Source organism: Macrotis lagotis, chromosome X (assembly GCF_037893015.1).
Source record: "Macrotis lagotis isolate mMagLag1 chromosome X, bilby.v1.9.chrom.fasta, whole genome shotgun sequence".
Classification (NCBI taxonomy): Eukaryota; Metazoa; Chordata; class Mammalia; order Peramelemorphia; family Peramelidae; genus Macrotis; species Macrotis lagotis.
In genome coordinates, this window is record NC_133666.1 from 574,105,092 (window position 1) to 574,128,424 (window position 23,333).

Below are 23,333 nucleotides of genomic sequence, written 5' to 3' on the forward strand. Positions count from 1 at the left end.
CTGTTGCTAGGGAAATTATTCCATTGGGATCTATGTATTCTGTACATCTGTTTCATGTTACTGAAGCTTCAAGACATTTAGTATCATTGACTAATGGAAGCAAAAAGATTCATTTGATTTTTAGGTTCTTCTCTTTCAAGAGGGCTGTCTTAAATTACATGTGTTCTTAGAATCATGTTATGGAATTTTTGAATTAAAAGAAACTTTATAAACAAATTCAGAAAGGAAGAAATATTAAATGCATTCTATTAAGTTCATGTTACAATAAAAATCACATGCAATGTTAGGTCATGGAGAGTTTGATCTAAAACTAATTAGGAACTAAATAATCCAATTTTAAAAATCAGTAGATCAAAGAAATCATAGAAAGATCTAATAAATTCATCCAAGGTAAAGACAATAACAAAACAACATCCCAAAGCTTTTGGACCCCAGTCAAAGTAGTTATTAGGGAAAATATTAAATCTGTAAATGCTTCCTTGAATAAAATAGAGAAAGAGGAGATCAATGAACTGGACATGTAACTAAAAAAATTAAAGAAGGAACAAATTAAAAATCCCCAATTAAATAACAATTAAGAAATTTTTAAAATTAAAGGTGGAATTAAGAAAATTGAAGGAAGAAACTATTGAAATAACAAATAAAACCAAGATTTGGTTTTATGAAAAATGAAATAAAATAGATAATAGTTAATTTGATTAAAGAAGCAGAAAGAAGTAAGCCAAATAACTAGTATCAAAAATAAAAATTGTGAATTCATCTTCAATGGGAGGAAATTGAAATACTCATTCAGGAACTCTTTTTCCCAACTGTATGCCAGTAAATCTGATAATCTAAGTAAAATGGATGAATATTTACAAATATATAAACTGGCTGGGATAAAAGAATAGGAAATTAAATACTTAACCCCATCTCAGAAAAAAGAAATTGAAAAAGTCATCAATGAAATACCAAAGAAAAAAATCACCAATTCACAAGTGAATTCTACAAAACTTTTAAGTAACAATTAGTTCCAATTCTATATAAACTATTTTTAAAAATAGGTGTAGAAGGAGTTCTGTGGAATTCCTTCCATGGCACCAATATGAGGCTGATACCAAAAGCAGGATGAGTCAAAACAGAGGAAGAAAATTTCAGACCAATTTCACTAATGAATATGTATGCAAAAAATTTATTAAAATAATATAATAGTGAAATGAATATAGCAAACTATCACCAGTACAATATACTATGATCAAATAGGATTTATATCAGCAATGTATGGTTGGCTCAATAGTAGGAATATTATCAGGAAAATTTACCATATCAATATCAAATCTGTGAGAAATCATTGGATTATCTCAATAGAAGCAAAGAAAGCTTTTGACAAAAGATAGCTCCCATTCTTATTAAAAAGAACATTAAAAAGCATAGGAATAAATGGAATTTTCCTCAAAATGTTGCACAAGATCTATCTAAAATCATAAATTTACAATAAGGATAAGCTAGAAGCATTCCCAATAAAATCAGATCTGAAACTAGGATGCCTCTATTAGTCAATATTTTATTAGAAATGTTAGCCTTAGCAATAAAAGAAGAAAAAGACATTGAAGGAATTAAAGAAACAAAACTCTCACTTGAGAACTCTAGAAAATGATCTAAAAAGCTACTGGAAGAAATAAGCAACTTTAGAAAATTCACAGGATATAAAATAACCCCACAAAAATCATTAGCATCTCTATATATTATTAGCAAAATATAGAAGCAAGAGAGGAAAGAAAAACCTCATTTTAAATAACTGTAGACAACAAAAAATCCTTGGGAGTCTACGTGCCAAGATAGAGTCAGAAACTATATGAAAACAATTATAAAACAATTTTCACATAAGTAAAATCAGATCTAAATAACTGGGAAAATGTCAATTGTTCATGAGTAAGCTGAGCTAATATAATAAAACTGACAATTCTACCTGAATTTTATAATTTGTTCAGTGTTATACCAATCTTTTAAAAAATTGCATTAGTCAGTTAGAAAAAATAAGTAATATCAAGGGAAATAATGGGGAAAAATGCAAAGAAAGGTGACCTAGCTATACCAGATTGAAAATTACATGACAAAGCATTAGTTATCAAAACTGTTTAGTACTACCTAAGAAAGAGAGTGGTAGATCAATGGAATAGATTAAGTGTAAAAGAAAGAGAAGTAAATGACTATGATATTTATTGTTTGATAAGCCCAAAGATTCTGGGCTAAGAATTCACTCTGTTGATTTAAAAAAAAATGCTGGGAAAACTAGAAGATAGCATGGCAGAAAGTAAGATTTCACTAACACCTTAAACCCTATATCAAGGTAAGATCAAAATGAGTCCAGGATTTAGACATAAAAGACAATATTATAAGCAAATTATAACAAAGAATAGTTTTATCTGTCAGATCAATGGGAAGGGGAGTAGATTAATGACCAAAGAAGAGAGAGAAATTTATGAAAACAAACTGGTTAATTTTGATTACATTAAATTAAAATGTTTTTGTACAAACACAATAACTACAACCAGATTAAAAGAAATGCAGGAAATTGGTAAACAAATTTTACTAGTTTTTTTCTGACAAGTCTCATTTCTAAAATATATAGAGAACTGAATCAAAATTGTTAAAAAAATACAAAAACCAAGCCACTTCCCAATTGATAAGTGATCAGAGGATATAGAAAAACAGTTCTCAGATGAAGAAATCAAAACTGTTTATAGTCATATGGAAAACTGCTCTAAATCATTATTGTTTAGAGAAATGTGTATTAAAATATCTCTGAGGTACTATCTCAGTTATGGTCCATGTGACTAGAAAGGAAAATGATCAATATTGGAGGGGACTGGGAAAATAGGGACATTAATGCCTTAATGGGGGAGTTGTCAATTGATTTAACCTTTCTGGAGAGTAAATTGGAATTATGCCCAAAGAGCACTAAAACCTGTACATACCCTTTGATCCAGCAATTTCACTACTGGATCTATAGTCTGAAAAGATCATGGAAAAAGGATAATAATCCCATATAAACAAGAATATTCATAGCAAGTCTTTTAGTAGTGGCAAAATATTGGAAATGTAGGAGAAGTCCATCAACTGGGAAATGACTGAACAAATTGTGACGTAAGTATGTGATGGAATGCTATTGTTTTATAAGATTTCATGAGGGATGGTATTTCAGAGAAACCTAGAAAGACTTGTATGAATTTATTGATAGAAATGAGCAGAACCAGAAGAACATTGTACATATTAACAACACCATGGAGTGAAGATGGATTTGTTAATTTCAGTAGTACAATAATTAAAGATAAAGATAAATATCTATAATGGGAGCAAAAGGCCAAGACATCCATATCCAGGGAAGGAACTGTGGAGATTAAATAAAAACCAAATCTTACTATCTTCAACTATTAAAAGTTGTCTTATGCATTGTATCATGTTTTTCTCAAAATGTTTTCTTTCTTCTCTTTGGATCTGCTTCTTGTTTCACAACATAATCAATACGGATCTATTGTTTAGCATTGTCACAAACGTGCAGTCTATTTCAGATTGCTTTCTGTTACGGGTAAGGGGGAAGGAAGTAAGGGAGGGAGAAAAATGTAAAACTCAAAACCTTGGAAAAAAAAGATTTGTAAAAACAATTTTAAAGAAAGCCAAAAAAACGCTTCTAAGAAAATATTTTTTATAAAGTGAATGTGTCTTACTCAGTATCAAAATTTTGAATCACCCTTACTGCAGAGATGTTGGCTGGAAACCAGAATTAACTTTTCCTATAGAGAATAGTTATTTAAACTACAAGGAAGTGAAATTTGGTGGTGGGGGTGAGTCATGAAGTTGTTATAACAGAGACATACTAAGAAATGTACCTTTTTCTTAAATTGGAAAAGATAATTTAGCATCACAGGTTATTAAGTAGTGTAGAGTAATTTGTTAAAGAGTTGAACAGTTTTTTTATCTCAATAGCCTTCAAGGTCATCTTTATAAGGCATACTAAGTGATATTCATATTTATAACTTGGAATATATAACGAAGGTTAAATTATACTTTGTCAATTTTTTTCCCTAAAAACAATTCAGGGAAGTGTATTTTAGAAAGAATTTCTCAGAGAATGTTTATATTTAATTTCAGGGAAGCATAGCTTTGGAGAAGAAAGAAGTTTTGCAGATTATCCATTTCAGTCCTTTCATTTTACCAGGCTATGATTTCCATTTTAGCAAAATCATATAGTCAATGTGACTTTCACATAGAACTCCTTTCATTCAAAAATTGTGGTGTGATTTTGCTTATGTATACATGTGTTTATGTGCGATGTATATTTATGTCTAGCAATAGATAAATGTTTCTTCATTGTTTTGATTCATAAGTTTTAGTGCTTCTTATAAGGAGTAGCTATATAAACACTTATTAAGTACCTATTATGTACCAAAACTCTGTATTAAGTGCAGTTTAAGGGAAAACATGAAGATAGTTAAGTAAACTAGTAGTTCTGTATCTGAAAGAGATCAAAACAAAGGTTAAAAGGTCTATTTGTACGAAAATAACTTTAGCAGCCATTTCTTAGAAGGGAAAGAATTGGAAATTGAAAGGATATATATCAAGTGAGGAGTGACTGAATAATTTGTGACATATAAGTGTGGTGAAATACTACTGTCTTTTATGAAATAAGAATGACTTCAGAAAAGCCTGTCAATTCTTATAAGACCTTATACAAAGTGAATTTAACAAGATCAGAAAATTATGCATAATAACAAGATTGGAGATGATCAACTGTGAAAGATTTAACTACTTTGCTAAAGATAATAAACAAAATTGCAAAGGCCACATTGTGAAAAATTTTATCCACCAAATAAGCTAAACATGACTGTACATATATAATCTATATCAGACCACCCACTGACATGTGAATGTGGGAGGGGGAAGAAAAGAGAAAGAAGTAGAAAAAGTTGAGTTTGAAGAATATCTTTGTATATAATTTAAAAAAGAAAAACAATCTTTAAAAATGCTTTCCAAATTCAGAGAGAAAAATGGCTAATTCTGAATGAGGACGGAAACCCATTTTTCACTTTATTTTTCCTGCTTTTATTTTGCCATGTGTTTTCTGCATCATAATCATTATGGAAATATGTTTTGCAATATCATATGTCTTGTCCTCTCAAAGGGTCGGGGATGGGACAGGTGGGAAGAATATAATTTAAAACTAGATTTTCTTTTATTTCAGCTTTCTCTTTATTATCTGTTTACATTATTCCATTCAACCATAATCATTAAGCTGCTCTCTCCTTTGTTCTTTCTCATGCCCAGACAAAGCTTTAAAAATTCCCCTCTCCTCTCTTTAGCAAGCTTATTTATTTATTAATTCTTTTAAGATTTTATTTATTTTGAGTTTTTCAATTTTTCCCCTAATCTTAGTTCCCTCCCTCCACACCCCACAGAAGGCAATTTGCCAGACTTTACATTGTTTCCATGGTATACATTGATCCAAATTGAATGTGATGAGAGAGAAATCATATCCTTAAGGGAGAAGCATAAACTATAAGAGATAGCAAGATCAGACAATAGCAGTATTTTTTTTCTAAATTAAAGGTAATAGTCCTTGGTCTTTATTCAAACTCCACAGTTCTTTATCTGGATACAGATGGTATTCTCCATGGCAGACAGCCCCAAATTGTCTGTGATTGTTGCACTGATGGAATGCACAAGTCCATCAAGGTTGATCATCACCCCCAAGGTACTGATAGGGTATACAATATTTTTCTGGTTCTGCTCACCTTGCTTAGCATCACTTCATGCAAATCTCTCCAGGCTTCCCTGAATTGCGATCCCTCCTGGTTTCTAATAGAACAATAGTGTTCCATGACATACATATACCACAAAAACTAGAAATTTAAAAAAAAATTAAACATTTTAAATGTAATTGGGAAATAATGAAATAAAAGTAGTTTTAAAAATGATTGCTGGTCATTATCATAAAGACTTTGTCAATGTAAGAAGTAGGAAATACACTATTGAATCTTTATATGTAAACTTACATAACATGTGTAGGTATGCACACATATGTATAAACACCTAGATTCATGTGTGTGTGCATATATAGAAAGGGAAAGAGAAAACAATGATAGAAAGATGAATGCTCTCTTGTCTCAAGGGGAAAGTGTACTAATAGATATTCTCATATAGTGTTATACACACACATGTTTATTCACAGCTCCAATGATATTTAAGCTCTAGACTCATCCCAATACTTGTTCTTCTAAAGGGGATAAGAAATGAAAAATTCCTTAAGGTGACTTTTCAAACAATCATGTTATGGAAATTGTAGAAGACATGAAATAGACTTTAGGATTGTAGGCATGGTTGAGTCAACAAAGTACCTAAATAATGCTATTACATCTTAGTTTCCCTTCATGTTTTCCTTAACTTTGGAATATGACACAGCCTGCCAAAATACTATATATTACTCTGAACTACATGATGCACAGTTTCCATGTGGGACACATGATTGTGCTGCAAATTCAGAATGCCTAAAGCTTTTTTACAGTTTTCTTCTCTATTCATCCGTCAGTTAATGCTGATAGTCTTGCTTTTTGCTATATATAGATACCACAGGAACTGGGGGTATTGCTTTTTGGTCTTTTCCTACTCTGTAAGATGTCACTAGAGGAGTTGATAATGGACACCAGAAATATATTTGCAATATTAGGAGGTAAAATAATAAAAAATATGAGAAATAATACCAGGGCAATGTTATCCCATTGGGTTTAGAATACTTAGAGAATGTTAAAAGTTAAAGTTGCTTATCCTTATAATTGATCAATTAAAATTTATTTCTTTTCTACTATGTGTCTATGCTTGGTTCTCAGTATATAAAACAATAACAAAATGTTCCATAATCTATTAGGTTTTATTCTACAAAAGGAGATATGAGATATATATATATATATATATATATATATATATATATATATATATATATGCACAAGAATAACTAAAATTAAACACAATATAATTTTGGAAGGATATATCTGAGAAAATTCAAAGTAAGTTTTCATACTGTAAGAAGCCCTTCAATCTGGGGCTTGAAGAAGATAAGGAAAACTAAGATATAAAGGTAAGGAGAACATTATTCCAGGAGTTGGACAAAGTCAGATGAAAGGCATAGAGACAGAAGGAATAATTTTACATGTGAGGGTGAACTGAAAGCCTAGTATAACTGGTGCATAGAATCTAGAAGAGTAACTTCTAAAAAGTATAGAAATGTCATTTTAAAAGGATGCTTCAAGTGAATGATTACTGATCAGCAAAAAATCTCAGAGTTTTTCCTCTTCAAATCCTTATGAGATTCCCTGAGTTTTACTTTTGTGAAGCAAGATGTTTACTTAGCATCTAGTCTTAGCAGAGAGCAAGTCGAAGGCTAAGAGATCACAAAGAAATGATTAATACAGTACTCCATAGCAATGATACCTGAGAGAATATTAATATCTGGGAGATACAAAGTATCTGGAAAACCTGGTATACTGAAATCACTCAGAAGAGTGGTCTGAAGAATTAAGATTGTAATTCCCAATCAGCTAATTGGTGCAATGGATTGAATTCAGGAAGACCAGAATTCAAATTCCTCCACAGCTGTGAGACCCTGGGCAAATCATTATATCTCTGTTAGTTTTAGTTCCTTAAAATGAAAATGGACAGAAAAACAGAAATAAGATGACGTTTTATGTACTTTGAGAAGATTTCTGAATCACTCTCCAGATCATTTGGATCAGTTCACATCTCCACCAACGATACATTCGTTTCCCAGTTTTTACACAACTTATACAATATTTATCATTTTCTTTTTTTAGACATATTAAGTGTGAGGTTGTTCTAAGTGCATTTTTTTCAAATTATTGAAGATTAAGGAAATTTTTTTATATATCTAGAGTTAACTTTGATTTTTTTCAACTGAAAACTGCCTGTTCATTTCCTTTAACCATTTATCAGCTGGGAAATTAATTGTGGTCTTATAAATATATTTAACTCAGTTCTCTCTCTCTCTCTCTCTCTCTCTCTCTCTCTCTCTCTCTCTGTCTCTCTGTCTCTCTGTCTCTCTCTCTCCATACACACACACACACACACACACACACACACACACACACACACACACGCAAACATATTGGTTTTTGTAAGGCAATGGGGTAACTTGCCCAAGGTCACATAATTAAGCAATTATTAAGTGTCTGAGGCTAGATTTGAACTCAGGTCATCTTAACTCCAGGACCAGTGCCACCTAGTTGAGTCCTTTATATATTTTAGTAATGGATATTTTGTCAGAAAGACTAGCTATGAAAATTGTTTCTCAGCTTTCTTCATTTGTTCAAATCTTTAGTGCATTGATTTTACTTGCTGAAAATCTTTTTAATTTAATGTAACCAAAATCATGCATTTTGCTTTTATAATGTTCTCTAGCAATTGTTTGGTCATCTAAGTTCTCCCCTTTCTATAAATCTGAACAGTAGACTTTCCTTTGTTTTCCTAATTGGAATATGAATTCACACTTTATTTCTTAAATCCTTTCTTGATATAGGGTGTAAGATATTGGTCTATGCCTTGTTTCTGCCATGCTATTTTGAAGTTTTTTCAAAAGTTTTTGTGAAATATTGAATCATTATCACTCAAACTGGAGTCTTTGGCTTTATCTAACAGTAGATAGCATGATAATAATTTGCTATTGTTGAGTTTTCTTTCTTGGTGTATAATATATCTTTTTCGTAGTTTGATTGTTATAACACTGAATAGGTAGACTAAGGTAGGTGAAGTTGCCATATTTATTTACTAGTTCAGCGTATTCATTGCTTAGATCTGCCTTTATTTCTGTGAAAGTGTTGTATAATTGATTTCCTATAATTTTTGAGATTGTCTTGGGAAATGGGTCTTTGTTAGTAATATATAGCAATTCTGATGATTTATGTGGATTTATTTGATATTCTGAAACTGCTAAAGTAGTTGATTATTTCAACTGGTTCTTTTAACTGATTTTCTAGAGTTATCTAAGTATACCAACATATCAACTGCAAAGTGTGAGAGCTTCACTTGCTCATTACCTATTCATATTTTTAGATTATTTTTCTTATTGCTAAAACTAACTTGAAACCAAACTTATTTTGAGCATGGTATAATTCATAAGAAAAAAGTAAAAATTGTATACCATATAATTATAGGTCATTACACAAATTAACCACTAATTGAATAAGTAGAAAAACTCAATCTAGTGACTGTAATTATTCAACATAAGTATATTGACTTTTATAAACTAAGTAATAATAAATTTCTCAAAAATATTTTTGTGAAGTTAACCTATAACTCTATTAAAACCAGAGCATCATCAAAAGAAAAATCATGTCCACATATATTGTTTCTTAATATTGACTTATAAACCTAAGAATATTTTGGTGTATGTTTCCACTGGGAATAATCATAACCTCCTAATTATGTTCAATAAATAATTTATGAAATGAGGAAAATTAGACAAATGGATCAAAATTATATAAAATAGAATGAATCATACCACATCTTCATAATCGTCAAAATCATCAACATCATTGTCATTTCAATAATATGATTATATAACAATTTTTAAGCACTTCACTCATTATCTGGTTTTATACAACTGTCCTTTGTGCTAAGTGTTGTATTCTCCATATAACAAGTGAGGAAACTGATGCTCAAAGACATCAAATGAATGATGGATAGAGAGCTTCATAGTACTATGTAGTACAGATGATTTAACTTCCCCATGGTTTCATTCACAAATTCTCACCTTCTAGAACACTTCAATAACCCCCTTCAAATTCCAGGGTTTTTCCTCTTAATTATTTCTTATTTCTTATTTATTCTGTTTATTACTTGTTTTATTTATGTTTATCTGCATTAGATTATAAGCTCCTTGAACAGCCCACAGAGATCCTTAATTATGGTTTAGTGATTGTCTTTTCTAAGTGAATTTTATATTTCCTAACTACACTGCTACCTATATCATTTTGACTGTTGTAAAAGTTGTTTCTAAGATACTCTCCTTGAGCCCATAGAAACTGTGTTAATTTTCTAATTTGATTACATAAAACTGTTATTATATTCATTTGAACTCTGAATATAAAAGAGTAGTTATCTTTCTATGTGAATTCCACTGAATATGGCATAAGAATGATAAAAAATGTAATAAAATACAAATTCCTTAAAAAATGTTTAAAATTTACTGTGCCATTTATATTTTTTCTCTTATTTGATCTTCAGTTTTTCTTTTCATCTTTGGCCTTAGCACAGTTCCTGGCATAGTATAGGTATTTAATAAATACTTATTATGAACTGAATGATCCACAAACATCATCCTCTTTATTATGGTTGAGGAAACAGAGAGGTTAAGTGATTTGTCCAGTTTCACAGAACTAGTAATTGTATAAGTGAAAAAATAAACCCAGATTTTCCTGTCTTCAATTTGAGAGGTTTATTCAAACCCCTTGCTAATGATTGAGTTGAAATCTTGCCTCAACAAGTACTACTTGTATTTATCATAAACAAATAATTTTACCTTTTAGTACTTGACACAATTTTATTTTACCATTACCTTATATGTAAGTTGTTATCCTGCATGAGTTAAAGGAGTTTATATTGTGGAAGTTCACCACATTAATGAAATTATTATACTTTTGCAACAGCCTCTCTTCCCTATAAAATTATAAAGAAAAAAAAAGAAATCATCAATAGAAAAGGTGAAATTGAAGAAAAAAATACAAGCTCTTATTCTCTCACCCTTTTTTCCCTTCTGGAATTAAAAATATGCACAATCTAAAAGAAAATAATTTATTTCTCCATTTTCTCACAGATAAAAAAGAAAAAATCTGTTTTATACATGTATCATTATGACTTTCATTATTATTATTTAAAATTTCAAATATCAGTTTCAATTCTATGTAATATCCCTGCATAATAGGACATGCTAGTTCAAGGTTCTTTTCATTTCAAAAAGGGCCTCATTCTCCTCTGCTACCTAAGTAACTAGGAGACATTGCTTAGATCATAATCACTTCTCTAGATAAGAGAAAATTGGAAAAAGGGCTAAAAGCTTCCTATCTATGAAATGGTCTATTTTAAACTGGATTATTTTGTTCTCCTTTCTAATCTTCTTTTGGCAAACTGTCCAGGAAAAAAAATAATACATGCAACAATACTGTGCTTATTTAGGAAGATCAATCTTAAGAGGTTATCAGCATCTCCCTTTCATGTAATTAAAGTATTATATAAAATATTTTGCCTGGAAAAATTATTCTTCATTGTCCATTCAAACACATTTGAAAGGATATCCAGCCAAGATGGCAAAGAAAAGACAGGCACTGAGCTAAGTTCTCCTGGTTTCCCCCTCAGAAATTATACGAAAGAAAACTCAACAGAAATTCTATCAACAAAAACAAGAAAGAAAAATTAGAAGAACATCTAACAAAAGGTCTGTCTCCTGAAATCCTGGGAACCAGGGGCAGAGAACAGATAGCCAATTGGAGAAGGGTGAGGGCCAGACTAGTCTAAGATCCGTGGAGGCTTTGACCATAGGAGGTGGGGTCCAAGGCCTGGGAGATTTTTCTAAGATCCAAGATCCAAGGTCCTCTTTCCAGAACAACCATAGTAACAGCCATGCCCCCCCCCTTGCCCCTCTCCCCCTTAGGCTCAGGTGTGGGCAACAGAGTTCCTTCAGCTGAATAGGGATATTAAAATTCTTACCCCAGGGCATAGCCCATGATGTTCAAGGATAATTCAGACCCTGCTGTCACCCCTCACCTCCTCCAGCTCTAGGGAGAGGGCCTCAAATCAATTCACAGATACTCCAGAGAAAGCAAACATCACCATCTACTGGCCAGACTACTTGGAATTACTAAACCAAGTGAGCAAAGCCTCTAGGGATTTCAAAATCAAACCTTTGTAAGTCAATCCCTCCCCCAACACAAGATCCTAGGGGAAAAAAGAAAGGCCAGTTGAAAGAGGGGTCTGTAAAATAACTATCTAGAAGTTAAAGACCCTGACTCAGAGAGATCTAGAAATTCTGAGGAGAATATAAATTGATCTCCAGCCCAGAAAGACTTCCTAGAGGAAATCAGGAAGGAGTTTAAAAATCAATTGGAAACAATGGAAAAAGTAACTCAAGAGAAAATTAAAACCTTACAAGAGAAAATTTGCAAAAAAGTAAACAATTCTTTGGAAATATACAACTGGACAAATACAAAAAGAAAATAATATTCTCAAATCCTCAATTGGGCAAATGCAAAAAGAAAATTATTCCTTCAAAACTATGCTGGGCAAATGGAAAGCTCCTTCAAAAATAGAATTGGCTAGTTGGAAAAAGAGTTACCAAAGGTAAATGAAGAAAACTCTTCTCTAAAAAAAATAGAATCTTTGGAATCTAATGACTTCATGAGACAAAAAGAATCTATTAAACAAAACCAAAAAATAAAAAAATGGAAGAAAATATAAAATACCTCGTCAGCAAAACCACTGACCTTGAGAATAGATTGAGGAGAGAAAACCTAAGAATAATTGGGCTTCCTGAAACTATTAAGGAGTGAAAAAGCCTGGACTTAATATTACAGGATTTAGTGATAGAAAATTGCCTTGATATCATGGAATCAGAACCAAAGTAATTATTGAAAGAATTAGACATAAATGATTGGCACTCATGACTTATCCGTGACTCTGTTAGAATGATTTAAAAACAATATCTCCTTAAATAGGTGGGGCAGCAAATAGACCAGAGGATGGAGGAGATTGAATAGCATGAATCACATTACATAAAGAGGTTCAAAGGACCTATTGCAATAGAGGGAAAGAAAGGAGGAGGTGAGAACTGCCTGAATCTTACTCTCATCAGATTGAACATAAACTCAACATACACACACTCAATTAAGTTGAGAAACTTACCTTAGCTTACAAGTATAAAAAGGAGAAAGGGGGAAGGGGAAGGAAAAGAGGAACTAACAGAAAGAAGAACAGTCATGAGGAAAGGGGAAAGAAAGGGGAGGGGCATTGGAAACAAGGGGGAAAATATACTGAAGGTAGCAGTATTAAGAAACAAAATACTGAGGAATATGGATAAAGTGACATAGAGGAAAACTATAAACAGAGGGAAGATAGCATGCAAGGCCATAAAGAGTAAGTAATTATAACTTTGAATTTGAAGGGGATGAATTCTCCCACAAAAGGTAAGTGAATAGAAGACTGGATGAAAAACCAGAATCCTACAATATGCTGCTTACAAGAAATTCATCTGAAGCAAAAAGATATATACAGAATAAATGCAAAAGGCTGGAGCAAAATATGCTTTGCTTCAGCTACAGTGAAAAAAGAGGGAGCAGCAATCATTATCTCAGAAAATGTAGCTGCAAAAATAGATCTCATTAAAAGAGATAAGGAAGGAAACTTTATCTTCCTAAAAGTTACCATAGACAATGATTTAATTACAATACTATATATATATATATATATATATATATATAAACACCAAGTGGTTTAGCACCCAAATTTTTAGAGGAGAAGTTGAATGAGTTATAGGATGACATAGTCAGCAAAATAGTCAACAAATCTCTACTGCTGGGAGAGCTCAATCTCCCACTCTCAGATTTAGATAAATGTAACCATAAAATAAAAATGTAGAAAGTTAATGAGGTAAAAATATTTTTAGAAAACGTAGACATGATAGACATTTGGAGAAATTTGAATCTGGATAGAAAGTAATTTACTTCTTTTTTCCCACAGTACATGGCACTTACACAAAAATTATCGGGTACTAGGCCATAAAAACCTAACACTCAAATGCAGAAAGGCAGAAGTATTGAATACATTCTTTTAAGATCATAATGCAATAAAAGACACATGCCAAAATGGACCAGGGAGAGATAGACCTTAAACTAATTGGAAACTAGATAACCTCATTTTTTTTAGATTTTTTTTTGCAAGGCAATGGGTTTAAGTGGCTTGCCCAAGGCCACACAGCAAGGTAATTATTAAATTTCTGAAGACGGATTTGAACTCAGGTACTCCTGAGTCCAGGGCCAGTGATCTATACACTGCACCATCTAGTTGCCACTAGATAACCTCATTTTAAAGAATGAGTAGATGAAACAACAAATTATAGAAAGAATTAATGATTTCATGCTAAATAAAGAAAATGATACAAAATATGAAAACTTATGGGATACAGCCAAGGCAGTTGTCAGGGAATATATTATATCTTTAAATGTTTACATGAATAAATTGGAGAAAGAGAAAATCAATGCAACTAAACATTAACATTAAACTAAAAAAAATTAGAGAAAAAACAAATTAAAAACCCTCTATTAAATATCAAATTAGAAATTTGAATAAAGGAGAAATTAATAAACTTTGACAAATGAAAGTAATAGAATTAATAAATAAAAACCAAGAGTTGAGGAAACTAACAAAAATGATAAACTTTTGGTTAATTTGATTAAAAAAAAAGAAAATAGAAAACCAAATTACCAGTATCATAAATGAAAAAGATGAACTCACTATCAATGAGGAGGAAATTAAAGTAAAGATATGGAATTATAATAAATTTAGTACTCTAAGTGAAATGGATGAATATTTCCAAAAATATAAACTGTCCAGGTTAAATGAAGTGGAAATTAAATATATAAATAACTCTATCTCAGAAAAAGAAATTCAACAAGTCATATTAACCTCCCTAAGAAAAAATCACCAGGGTCAGATGGATTCACAAGTGAATTCTATCAAACATTTAAGGAACAATTGGTTCCAATTCTCTATAAAATCTTTAGCAAAATAGGTGAGGACAGAACGGTACCTAACACTTTCTATGACACCAATATGGTGCTGATACCTAAATCAGGAAAAGTTAAAACTGAGAAAGAAAATTATAGACCAATTTCACCAATGAAAATAGATGAAAAAATATTAAATAAAATCTTAGCAACCTGATTAGAGTAAGTTATCACTCGAATAAGATACTATGACCAAGCAGGATTTATCCCAGGACTTTAATTAACTATATCAGTAACAAACCTATCAGAAATCATATGAATATATCAATAGATACTGAAAAGGCCTTTGACAAAATAAAACATCCATTCCTACTAAAAGCACTAAAGAGAACAGGAATAAATGAATTGTTCCTTAAAATGATAAGTATCTAACTGAAACCATCAACAAGAATTTTATGCAATGGGGATAAGCTAAAGACATCCCCAATAAGACCAGATTTGAAAAAAGAATGCCTGTTATGAGGGGCAGCTAGGTGGCATAGTGGATAAAGCACCGATCCTAGAGTCAGGAGTACCTGGTTTCAAATGAGGTCTCAGACACTTAATAATTACCTAGCTGTGTGGCCTTTGGCAAGCCACTTAACCCTGTTTGCCTTGCAAAAAAAAAAAACTGTAAAAAAATGAATGCCTGTTATGAACACTTCTATTCAATATTGTGTTAGAAATGTTAGCTTCAGCAAGAAGAGAAATAAATTGAAGAAATTAGAATTGGAAAGGAAGAAACAAACTCTCACTCTTTGCAGATAACATGATGGTATACCTAGAGAATCCTAAAAAAATCATCTGAAAAACTACTAGAAACAAATACCAACTTTAGCAAAGTTGCAGGATATAAAATAAACCCTCATAAATCCCCATCATTTCTATATATTAATAGCAAGATACAGCAGCAAAAGTTAGAAAGAGAAATCCCATTCAAAATAAGTTCAGATAACATAAAGTACTTAGGAGTCTACCTGTCAAGGCAGACTCATAAACTCTATGAAAATAAAAACAAACAACTCCCAACTGCAAAACACTTCTCTCACAAATGAAATCAGATTTAAAAACCTGGGCAAATATCAACTGCTTATAGATAGGCCTAGCTAATATAATAAACATGACAATTCTACCTAAATTCAACTACTTGATTTATGCCCTACCAATCAAAATCCCAAAAGAACTAATTTAATGTGTTAGAAAAATGTGTAAGTAAATTCATATGGAGAAATAAAAAGTGAAGAAGTTCCAGGGATTTAATGAAAAATGTGCAAAAGAAGTTGGCTTAGCAGCAACCAGATCTAAAATTATATTATAAAGCATCAATCAACAAGATTGTCTGGTATTGTCTAAGAAAAATAACAGTGCATCAGTGGAATAGACTAGGGATAATAGCAGGAATGATTATAGTGATCTGCTGTTTGATAACCCCAAAGAGTCCAGTGTTGTGGTTAAAAACTCTCTCTTTGATAAAATATGGTGGGAAAATTGGAAATTAATATGGCAGAAACTCAGATTAGATCAACACCTAACACCTTATACCAAGGTAAGATCAAAAAGAACAACAGATTTAGACATAAAAGACAATATTATTAGCAAACTAGGAGATCAAGGAATAGGATACATATCAGACCTATGGAAAGTGAAGCAGTTAAAAACAAAGAAGAGAAGGAAAACATCATTAAATACAAACTAGATAATTTTGATTACATTAAATTAATTTTTTTGCACAGATAAAACTACTGTAAAAAGATCAAAAGAAATGTAGTAATTTGGGAAACAATTTTACAACTAGCATTATGACAAGGACTCATTTCTAAAATATATAGATAATTGAGTCAAACATTTAAAAAAAAAACATTCCTCAATTGACAAATGGTCAAATGATATGCAGGGGCAATTTGCAGTTGAGGAAATCGAAACTATCCACAGTTATATAAAAAATTGCTCTAAAAATATACTCAGTAAAAAAATGCAAATTAAAGCAGCTCTGAGGTACCATCTCTGGCCAATATTACCAGAAAGGAAAATAATCAATGTTGGAAGTGATGTTGGAAATCTGGGACACTAATGCATTTTTGGTGGAGCTGTGAACTAATCCAACCTTTCTGGAGAGCGATTTGGAATCATGCTCAAAGGGCAACAAATATGTGAATATCCATTGATCCAGCATAAAAACATAAAGGATAAAAACATCACTTATACCAAAATATTCATAACAGCTCTATTTCTGGTAGCAAAGAATGGGAAATTAAGTGAATGTTCATCAATTGGAGAATGGCTGAACAAATTATGGTATATGTACATCATGAAATGCTATTGTTCTATTTGAAACCAGGAAGTATGGGAATTCAGAGAAGCCTGGAGGGATTTGCATGAATGGATGCTGAGTGAGATGAGCAGAAACAGAAGAACATTGTACACCATAACAGCAACATGGGGGTGATGATCAACCTTAATGGACTTGCTCATTTCATTCAGCAACAATTAGGGACAATTTTGGGATATCTGGGATGGAGAATACATCTGTATCCATAGAAAGAATTGTGGAGTTTGAACAGAGACTAAAGACTATTTTCTTTAATTTTAAAAAATGTTATCTTATTATGTTATCTTGTTATCTCTTATATTTTGTTTTTTCTTAAGGATATAATTTCTCTCTCAACACATTCAATTTAGATCAATGTATAGATGGAAACACTGTAAAGACAAATAGACTGCCTTCTGTGGGGGGTGTGGGAAGGGAAGAGAGATTTGAGGAAAAATTGTAAAATTCAAAAGTAAATAAATAAATTCATTTTAAATATTAAAACAATACATTTGACAGATGAAGAAATGCAACTCCAAGAAAAGTTGCAACTATAGCATTTTTTTATTGTCAGAATGATTTTATAATTCAAAAGAAAATCAAAGTAAAACTCTTGAATCTGCAGTCAACAGTATGATTAAAATTTTCCTGTTCATGTTTTACCGAGTCAGCTCCAGTGGATAACTAAACACCAGCCACTCTGGCCCCTTCCAAGGGATATGCTGAATATGGGTGCAATCCTATTCTGTTTAGCTCCCACTTCTACTCCTCTCCCATTCCCAGTTTAGACAATAAACTTGCAAATTCTCTTAAATTCTTGTCCCTTAAAAGAGACAAGATCTGATCTGTGTCCCCTGAAGATTATTCTCAGAAGTGGGAAATGGAAGAGTGCATCACCCTGGATAGACAAGGCAGACATTTTGCTGCACTACTGTGGGGAATATTTGGGGAGAGCTTTAGAAGACAGAAACAAGGCAGGAAGTGGGGCCCATTCTCAACAACACAAATAAGTGGTTATTTGGCCAGTTTAATAAACTATCAATTAAAGGAAATTTCATCTCATGGCAATGTCCAAATGGAAGAAAACCATTCTTGCCTTCTCAGAAGGTACAGCTAATGAAGAGAGCAAGAACTGAGGTCTCATAAAACTTTTCTATATCTCCTAGTTCCAGAAATACGAATTCCCAAATGCAGCTGTTTTAAGACTAGTTCAGTAACACATCCATGAGGAAACAAGGCACAGCCTTTCAGGGCAAATGATAGAATCAAGCACCCAGAGTGGGGCAGGGAGCTCCACAAGTATACAGAGGCTTAAAAACCACAAACAATTTAGTCCTTAGAAATTCCAAACATTTTTGAGATAAACTTATAAACTTTTAGTAGTTAAAATTGCTCAAGTCAACCTGAACACTGTCCACCTGGGGAACCTGCTGTGAAGTTTTACTAGGCAGCACTCTCCATCCTGGGAACATCTTGTCTCCTTGCCAGGAATTGGGGGCAGGGGATCTCAGCCCAGGTTTTGAAGTGCTCAGGTGTATCTGCCTAAAGGGGATGGGCTCAAGTTTCATGTCCAGGCTTCAGGCTTGTCCCTCCTTAGTGGGAGCAGTTCACAAAGGGACACAGGCACCTGAGTCTTCTTGGTCCCTTGGAGAAAGGCACTCATCAGTTTTCCATGAGGCTCGTGGCTTCAGTCTGACTGCTGGGAATGTCAGCCAGCTTGGGGTGGATAAGTATTCCAGTTCATAGCGTCCATTCTTAGAAGCCTCATCCAGATTCACTTCCTTGGCTTCCTTTTTATTTCTCTTGTGTTCGATGATCTGCTGGAGCTGATGCACGGCATAGTCGGGCTTGGTGGTCAGAGGGCAAGCTGGCACGGTCATGCCAAGGACGTCAGACACCATATATACAGGCGCAGCCAGCCAACCAAGGGAGTGCTGCCTGGGCTGTAGTGGGCCTGCTTGTGATAGAAAAGAAGCCCATCTACCTCAAAAGAGAAGTCTGTGGATAAGACCTTACAGAGGCTCTCTGGGGTTTAGACCCACAAATTTAAATCGATTAAGCCTGGTTTTCTCTCCAAGTCCTTGTTCTTCTGGTAACTTTTAATGCATCCAGTAGAATCTAAAATTAGTCTTGCAGTCATAGACAGGGTGGCCCCTCCAGCACATCACATCCAGAACATAGTAGGTCTGGTTCAGTTCACTATAGATGCAATCCAGGATGGTGTAGTCTTTCCCCATGCATGAGGTTCGCTTGTTGCCCCCAGGAAGAAGGGAAGGAAATCTGTTGACACAGTATCCCCTCTTGCTGTAAGCTGTAGTGGAACCCTCGGAGGCCACAACAAGGGCTCTTTTCCACACGGGACACACCACCACAATCCACTCCTGCCCCAGATCTGAAGGGACATCAATCAGCCACTCAGATAGCATCGACTGGTTAGCATAGCGCCTTGGTAGCTTCTTGCTAGCATCAATGTCCATTCCTTCCTCTTTCTTATCTTCTTCATCAACCCTTCCAGACCAGTCATCCTCAGACAATCTCCTGGCATGATTCACATAGTCGAGTCGCTTGGACTTCTGAAGTTCCAGGAGTTTCCTGCGCCTTTCGCTCTGTTCCAAGGAGCTGTACTTGAACTTGTACTGTGTCAGGCGTGGGTGAGGTGCTGAGGAGCTGTTCAGGTCTTGGGAGACAGAAAAACTGCTCGCCAAAGCTTGGCTCAGTTTCTCCATGGTCCCTACGTGGTGGCGGCTCCAGGCTGCCCGGGACCAGGCTCGCGGGGGGCCCTTTGCATGGTGCAGACCAGCCTGGGGGGGGGCGCCGAGTGGCCAAGTGCTCGCGGGGCCCCGTCCCCGGCTCGGGCCATCCCCCCGCAATTATAAGCTGGGGTATGTTTTGGTACTTACCAGTGATATAAAAACAAGTGAAATTATGATTGAATTTTCATTCAAATCAATGTAATTGTCATTTACTAAGAACATAATATGTGTTGTTGCTCCAGGGCTGCTTAAACAAAAATACTTAGTGAAACAGTAAAATAATAAATGCTCAATTAATTGGCAAATAATCCTTGAATATTTTCCAGTTTGGAAAAGAATGTGAACGTCTCTCTTTTGCTAAAACAAAATATCATTCCATCACAGTTTAGGGGATTTCATTATGAGTTCACCCTTGTTTGGAATTGAAATAGTAAGTTGGAGAATGATCCATAACCCTATTCCCTGAATAAAAGAGAGGAAATATTTTGTAGCTTCCATTCTTCCTATAAATTCACAGGAAAAATAGTTCCCATAAAAAAGTTAATTGATAGTGATTGATTAAAATAACTGAAGTAGTACGCTCTGATGTTTAAGAGCGGGAAGAGTATATCAGAAAGGGGACTTGGGATGATACTGGATAAAAATACTGATAAAATTCTCTCCAAATCAATATGTACTTTCTCTCACCCTCAGAGAATGAATTCAAAATTTTATTGCAATTGGTCTCTCTATGTAAGTTCTCTCTTTTCAATTCATTTTCACAAACAATTGTGAAGTTATAGGTCAAAATAACAGGTCTGACTATAATAGTGTTCAATAATCTCCACAAGCTACCCATTTTCTACAGAACAAGAGGAAAATCCTTGACTTGACTTTTAAAATCTTTCATGCTCAGACTTTAGTTATCTTTTTACATGCACTGCAGTTCTCTCCTTTGTATACTCTCTCTCTCTCTCTCCATATATATATATACATATATATATAAATATATGTATGTATATATACATATATATATATGATAAGCTAAACTCTTAGCAATTTCTTGTATATATCATTCCATTACTCATCTTCCTCATTTTGGATTTGTGAAGCCTATGCCTAGCATTCAGTCCTTCTTCATTTCCTTTTTAAGAAGGTAGCTAGGGAATTTATGCTTATTTCACATCATAACTTGAGGGGCACCTCTTGCACAATGCCTCTGTGGATGATTTTAGAGACTAGTGCCTCTCCCAAAGATGTGTTTACTTACTTCAGTGAAAAATGTTCAGCTAGGTGGCACTGTGGATAGAGCACTAGTCCTGGAGTCAGGAGGACCTGAGTTCAAATCCAACCTCAGATACCTAATAATTACCTAACTGTGTGATCTTGGGCAAATCACTTAACCCCATTGCCTTGCAAAAATTAAAAAAAAATAAAAATGAAAAAATAATAAAAAAATAAAATTGTTCAATTGTCAGTCATGGCAGTTCCTCATGACACCCAGACTTAGAGTCCTTCTGACTTCCACTTTCATTTCTTTTTTTACATCCCACAATCAAGTGTAAAATTCACTACAATACATGTGTTTTTTTTTTTTTGTCCTTTTATTCTTAGTACCTACATAGTACCTGACATGGGAGTCCTTTATTAAATATTTTTTGGAGAAATGAACTAATGAAAGATCGGATAGCATAGCAATTAAGGTAAGTAGCTGCACATGGAGTTAAGAAGACCTACATTCTTATCTTATCTTTAATACATACTCATTGCTGTCATTCATTCATTATTCAGTCCCTTCTAAATTGAGTCATTTAAGAATAGAATGAAATTGTGCTGGTTGTTGAAGTAGAAATGCTGACATCATTTCACAGTCTTATCATCTTTTTGTTCACCTTTAAAAGTAATGTTTGCCAAGATTTGTTCATGTCATTCTAATATGTAAAAAAAAAGTCTTTCTTTCTATACTATAAAAAGGATGTGTGTTTGTGTTTCATTTTCAAAGAAGACCATGACATCAGGGAGGTGATTCCATGACAAATACATGAATAGGATTTGAGTGAGGATGATGCTGTGAGAAGTCAGCAGTCTCCCATTCTCCTCCAGAGCAATCTGGGACCAGATGTGAATGGCAGATATGAGTGGACAAGTATGAATCAGTATGACTGGAGACAGCCAATCAGGGTTAAGTGACTTGTCCACAGTAAGTAACTCTGTTTGAGGCCAGATTCAAACTGCTGTCCTTCTGAATCCAAGGCCAGTGTTCTATCCAGTGCACCACCTAGCTGCCCTATATAAATTCATAATGAATGCCAAAATGATGCAGAATAATTTAAAAGTAACCCAGTAGTAGAATTACATAATTTACTATTTGACGAGCACCTCAGAGATTATTCTTTGCAACATTTACATTTAATTAATACTTTGAGAATCTTGAGAGGGAGAATGTTAACTAAAAGTGTTATTTATCTGTATATCTATAACATGTATCTAGGACTATATATAATACATGTATATACATACATACATATATATATATATATATATATATATATATATGAAATAGGGTGAGAAATGTACACAATAGGCAAGATAGTTAAAAGCTATCTAGGAAATTGGGTAAAAAAAAACAAAATCCCAGTAATTCTGCCTCAAAAATATCTCCAACCACCTGCTTCTTTCCTTTTTTACTTATATCACAAACCTCTTGTGCCTCATTAAATAGTATATGTGTGTTGCTAAAAAATGTACAGAATGAGAGAGGGGGGATTGAGAGAGAGAGAGAGAGAGAGAGAGAGAGAGAGAGAGAGAGAGAATCATAGAAAAAGTGAAATATAAATAAGGGAATGAATGAATAAACCATAAGCTTTTGCAAAAAATTGGGCAGGAGACCTTTCCCAATATAGCTGCAATGGACCTCCAACAACAGGTTTGCATATAATTGATTACAGGCCTTTTTCCCTTTGTGTAAGCTCACAAGACTATTGCTGCAGTAGACTAACCCATGACAATCTAAGATCTCTTTATTGCCATAATGAGGCACAATAGTAGTGCTTTATTGAAAATTGTTCAGTTAGTCAGTCATGTCTTTTTTTTTGCATATTATTCTTGCCCATGGGATTTTCTTGGCAAAGATACTATCGTGCTTTGTCATTTTTCTGCTCCAATTTCATGCAGGCGGGAGTTAATTGTCTTGCCCATGGTAACATAGTTAGCTTGTACCTGAGATCTGTTTTGAACTTCGGTCCTTATAAGTCCAGATTCAGTGCTTTATACATTGCTCTACAGACAGAATTTTTATATAAATGTGGAACTATAATCTGATCAATTTTCATTATCTACAATAGAATATTGCATTTTGTGTTTTAATTTTCATATATGATAAAGAAAAGAATTGGGGAGGGCGAGACATTTCCTTCTGTGTGATATAACATCAGTAAGAGCCTAGGCAAATGACTTAGGTTGTATAAAATAAATAAACGAATGAAAGAATGA

General features: G+C 33.4%; 1 pseudogene; it reads right to left on the bottom strand.

Annotated features, from left to right (window-relative positions):
• Nucleotides 1-18,771: 18,771 nt before the first annotated feature.
• LOC141502848 (snurportin-1 pseudogene) lies at nucleotides 18,772-19,835 on the bottom strand (annotated as a pseudogene).
• Between the last annotated feature and the right edge of the window lie 3,498 nt (nucleotides 19,836-23,333).